This window comes from Eutrema salsugineum, unplaced genomic scaffold (genome assembly GCF_000478725.1).
Source record: "Eutrema salsugineum unplaced genomic scaffold, Eutsalg1_0 scaffold_16, whole genome shotgun sequence".
NCBI classification, from domain to species: Eukaryota; Viridiplantae; Streptophyta; class Magnoliopsida; order Brassicales; family Brassicaceae; genus Eutrema; species Eutrema salsugineum.
Window position 1 is genome coordinate 5,056,109 of NW_006256858.1, and position 5,542 is coordinate 5,061,650.

A 5,542-nucleotide genomic window follows, 5' to 3' on the forward strand; every position below is an offset into this window, starting at 1 on the left:
TGCGACCCTCCGTCGCTTATCACAATTCTAGGAACTCCAAAACACGGGAATATAACAGATTTGAACAGCTTCATGACGACTTTTGCATCATTGGTGGGGCTAGCGACTGCTTCAACCCACTTAAAAACGTAGTCTACTGCAACTAAGATATATTGGTTTCCAAAAGAAGTAGGAAAGGGTCCCATCAAATCTATTCCCCAGACATCGAAAATTTCGACTTCGAGAATAAAATTTTGAGGCATCTCATTCCTTTTGCTTATGTTGCCCATCCTTTGGCATTTATCGCATCGCGATATATAAGCTTGAGTATCTTTGAACAAAGTAGGCCACCAGAAACCTGCTTGTAAGATTTTTGAAGCAGTTTTGAAGGTTGCGAAATGTCCTGCGTAAGACGAGCTATGGCATCCGAATAAAATTCCTTCCATCTCTTCTTCAGCCACGCATCTTCGGAATAACCCATCAGCACATCTCTTATAGAGATAGGGTTCATCCCAAAAATAATGTCTTACGTCTTTCAGAAACTTTTTCTTCCTATACCCGAAAATTTTTGGGGGCTCTACATCAGCTGCTAGGTAATTCGCTATGTGCCTAATCCATGGGGTGTTGAAGGCAGCTGCTCGTCGCATTAGTGGACGTGGTGGTGCGGTATTGGAATTGGTGGGGGTAGTATCTATTGAATAGATGTTTTCTTCTGACAAACTGTCATTTAAGGGCAATCTTTCTTCAACTCGAATTCGTGAAAGATGGTTTGCAACTCCATTATCTGCTCCATTCCGATTTCAAATTTCGATATCGAATTCTTGCAGTAGGAGGATCCATCTTATCAACCGAGGGTTAGCGTCTTTCTTAGACATTAGATACTTGATTGCAGCATGATCAGTATGAACTATGACCTTAGATCCTACGAGATAAGAACGAAATTTCTCAAATGCAAATACGACAGCTAGAAGTTCTTTCTCTGTTGTAGCATATTTGCATTGAGCTTCGTCTAGAGTTCTGCTTGCGTAGTAGATTACGTGCAGTTTCCTATCTTTTCGTTGGCCAAGCACTGCTCTGATTGCATAGTCACTTGCATCGCACATGATTTCGAATGGGAGTTCCCAATCAGGTGCTTGCACGACTGGAGCGGAGACAAGGGCTTCTTTGATCTTATGAAACGCGGCTAAGCACTCATCATCGAACTCGAAGTTCGTTTCCTTGCAAAGCAAACGCGTAAGAGGTCTAGCTATTTGAGAAACATCTTTTATGAATCGCCTATAGAATCCTGCGTGTCCTAAGAAACTAGGGATGCCTTTTACGTTTGTGGGTGGTTGTAGGCTGGTCATGACCTCGATTTTAGCTTTGTCAACTTCAATACCTTTTCCCGAAATTCTGTGTCCGAGCACGATTCCGTCTCGTACCATGAAGTGACATTTTTTCCCAATTTAATACTAAGTGCTTATCTTCACATATTTGCAGAACTTTACCAAGATTGGCTAAGCATTTTTCAAAAGAAGATCCATAGACGGAGAAATCATCCATGAATACTTCCATGAAATCCTCAATAAAGTCTGTGAAGATCGACATCATGCACCGCTGGAAGGTAGCAGGTGCATTACACAATCCAAAAGGCATACGTCGGTAAGCGAACGTGCCATATGGACAAGTGAATGTCGTTTTTTCTTGATCCTCCGGGCGAATAGGAATTTGGAAAAATCCGGAGTATCCATCAAGGAAGCAATAGTAAGGGTGATTAGCTAATCTTTCTAGCATTTGATCTATGAAGAGAAGTGGAAAATGATCTTTCCTAGTTGCTGCATTCAGTTTCCGGTAATCGATGCACATACGATGTCGAGTTACTGTTCTTGTAGCGATCAATTCATCTTTATCATTTTTAATGACAGTGACTCCTCCTTTCTTCGGGACAACATGAACTGGGCTAACCCAAGTGCTATCTGAGATAGGAAAGATTATTCCAGCTTCTAAAAGCTTCATAATCTCCTTCTTGACAACATCCATGAGATTGGGGTTCAGTCTCCTTTGACTTTCGATTGAGTTTTTAGCATTATCCTCTAGATTAATCTTGTGCATACAAAGATCTAGAGAGATTCCAGGTATGTCATCAAGCGAATATCCTAAGGCTTTTCTATGCTTTCTCAGCTCAGTCAACAGCATTGTGGTTTCTTCTTCCGTCAAACCAGAGTTTATTTTGACAGGATAAGTAGAATTTGGTCCAAGGAAAGCGTACTTAAGTCCGACAGGAAGAGGTTTAAGCTCGACTTTAGGGGCTTTAAGCTCGCTCCAAGGATCATTAATTGCTGCAGCAGTGTCTTTAGGAGGTGTAGGAATGTTTGTTTGGTCTTTAAGATCTAGATAGTGAAGAGGTTTCCTATAAGTTTCGGATTTATCAAGCATACTTGTGCACTCACTTGAAATTTCTTCTAGGAAATTGCGTTCATCTTTTGCGGGTGAAAGCGTGACACTTAAAGGGTCGTCTAGAAGCAGATATTCGTAGACTTCCTCAATAATTCCGTCTAACTCATCAACCCAACAAATTTTGCCATCCAAAGTCGGTTTATCGAAACTTTTGTTCATGTCAAATTGCATAACTGAACCGGCTAGATGAAGGTCAATTTTTCCTTCAGGAACATTGATTATGGCTCCGGCTGTAGATAGGAATGGTCGTCCAAGAATAAGTGGATCCTTAGGTTCTTTTTCTAGTTCTAGAACTACGAAATCGGTAGGTATGGAACATTTTTCGATTTCTACAGGAACATCTACTAGGATACCTACTGGTTGTCTAACAGAACGATCAGCTAATACTAAAGAAATTTTAGTGGACTTGAAATTGTGATGTCCTAAACTTTTTGCTACAGAAAGAGGCATCATGTTTATGCTAGATCCTAAATCACAGAGAGCACGCTCAAAAGCTACATCATTGATGGTGCATGAAAGTACAAAGCTTCCAGGATCGTTTTTCTTTTCAGGGATTCGGCTTTGCAGGATAGAACTACATTCATGGGTTATCATCATAACGCCTTCTTCAAGAGTTAAAGAATTTGTTAAAATACCCTTCATGTATTTTCTTAAAGCAGGAATCATAGCACAAGCTTCTACAAAAGGTAATATCACATTTAACTGATCAATACACTCTTTCAGCTTAGCATTTTCTTTTTCTTTCTTAGGGGCTCTTAAGGCTCTAGGATATGGAGGTTTAGGTTTGTAGACATGAGTTGGTGGAGGAGGAATCGGGTCTTCTCCAAGGATTTCCCGGGATGAATCTTCTCTACTTCTTCTCCATCTTTTTCTCCTACCACTTCCTTTTCAACATCTTCATTCGTGATTCTTTCTTTTTCTTTCTCCTTTTCCTTACCCTTTTCCTCATCTTTGGGATCTTTAGGAAATTCAGGCTCTTTGTAAGCTAATCCACTCCTAAGTGTGATAGCTTTCACATGATCGGAGGGATCTGCTTCACTTGAGCTTTCGAAAGAATTTGCACTTAGCTCCTCTTCAGAATTTTCTAAGTTTTTAGTATTAGTTTGACCATCAGGCTAAGGAGGGTATCAAAATCCTTCCGTATCTCTTTTAGTTCAGATCTAAGATCACTAATCTCTTGAGACATAGATTTTTCAAGCTCTAAATTCTTTTTGTTTAGGTTTTCAGCTTCAGAAGAGGGAAAACTTGGATAGGAAACAGGATTAGATTGAATACCCAAGATTGGTTCGGAAGGTGGTTTCCAGTTAAGCTTGGAAGACTGTTTTCCGCGGTCAGGAGGCTCGCGACCGCGGTGAAACAGGTCTTGGCCGCGGTCAGAACAGCCGCGACTGGGTGAAAGCTTGGTTTGCCGCGGTCCGGATGAATGGACCCGCGGTGATCAGAAACCAATGGAAAATCTTGAATTTGATAGACTTCTGCAGTGTTAGGCATCCCTTGACCATAAGAATCCATTGGGTTGTCCCAGCCATCAAAGTTACACGTATTGTGTACCCTATTTGGTTGTTGCAATCCAAGATGACTCATTATGTGACGGAGACACTTTATAACTTCCGAAATTTCTTCTTTCTTCTCCGGAAGTGCAGAATTACCAAAGGTTACTTGATTTCGGATGCTGTTTCCTAAATTTTTAATGAAAACGTGAGCATCTTCTACAGATCTAGTTGTGAAATCTTCATTACTTGCTATATCAAAAGAGTGTCGCAACTCTGGAGTTATACCGCAATAGAAGATACCTAGCAGGTATTCCTCGGCATCTCCATGGTGTGGACAATCTCTCTGGTATTCCCTAAATCTTTCCCAAGTTTCTAAAAGATCTTCATCTTCTTTTTGTTTAAAAGTTCTTATCTTCTTTCTTAAGAGATTTGAACGATTTCTAGTGTAAAAACGATTTAGGAAAGCAGTTCTACACGCTGCCCATGTTTTTAGTGAAGCAGGTGGCAAAGATTTTAGCCATTTGCTGGCCTTATCTCTAAGAGAGAATGGGAAAAGACTACACTTGTGGTAATCCCCATTTGCTGTAATGGTTGCACATAATTCTTCGAACGTCTCGATATGGTCTATCGGGTTTTCGAATGAATAACCAGAGAATTGATTTTGTTGAACTAAATGGATATGGGGTACCTTAATTTCGGTTTTGACATCCTCTGGTAAGGCTGGTTGAATAGGTCTTCGATCTCCCATGAACTTTTCGAGTGAATCGAAACTTCCAATCAGTTCATCATCATCTTTGTGTTTGACCGATCCGATTAGCTCATTGTCATCATAAATCGGTTCTTCAAACTCATCAGCAGTCAGGTCATCATTGCTTGGATCACCATCCACACGATTTGGTGGATCACCAAGAGTTCCGGGAACATGTTCCCGGTCTCTCATCTCAGAGAAACCTGAAAAATTCAAAAGAAAAAGTAAAAATAAACAAGTGTTCTAATGGATTTAAGCTGGGATTCGCAACGAAACAAATTTAAGTCCCCGGCAACGGCGCCAAAAACTTGATGCGAGTGTAAACGGGGTTTGTTGTTTTCGTTTTACTAAGCTTCAGGTTTTAAATTTCTAACCCCTAAATGTCTGCAAGTGCACAGATGTGCGCTGTAGTACTTAGGGTATCGATCCACAGAGACTTAGTTGTTTCAGTACGAATTCACGGCAACGCTTAAATCAGATTAGAACTAAACGGTTTGGGTGTTGGTTTTGGGTTTTGGTTGTCACTAAATCTAAACTAGAAAGCAAAGAAAACAAAAGCAATTGAAGGCAATTAAACCAAGTAAAAAACGATTAAACCAAGGCTAATGAAAGCAGGTAATAAGCGAATAAATCAAAGACAAATTGAAAGCAGGAAAAATCGAATAAGAAGCAAAGGGTGTAAGCAATGAAAGACAAACGTTGGGGCTCAAGGGGTTTCGCAGGGGTTCATGGACTAAGCTATGTCGATTTTAACCAAGTGATAAAGGTAATCAACTACGTATGTTCTAGAACTCGAGACACAGAAGTATGAATAGCCTACTTTCACAGCACTAAACAACTATCTCTCGCAACCCTAATCAGTAGGTTTCCACTCTGATTCTGGAAG

At 40.4% G+C, this 5,542-nt stretch overlaps 1 non-coding gene across 1 annotated transcript; it reads left to right on the plus strand.

Annotated features, from left to right (window-relative positions):
* Window positions 1–4,228: 4,228 nt before the first annotated feature.
* Window positions 4,229–4,336, plus strand: LOC112087926. The gene has a single exon (XR_002900331.1). It is a non-coding gene; the product is annotated as a small nucleolar RNA R71 (small nucleolar RNA).
* Window positions 4,337–5,542: the final 1,206 nt, after the last annotated feature.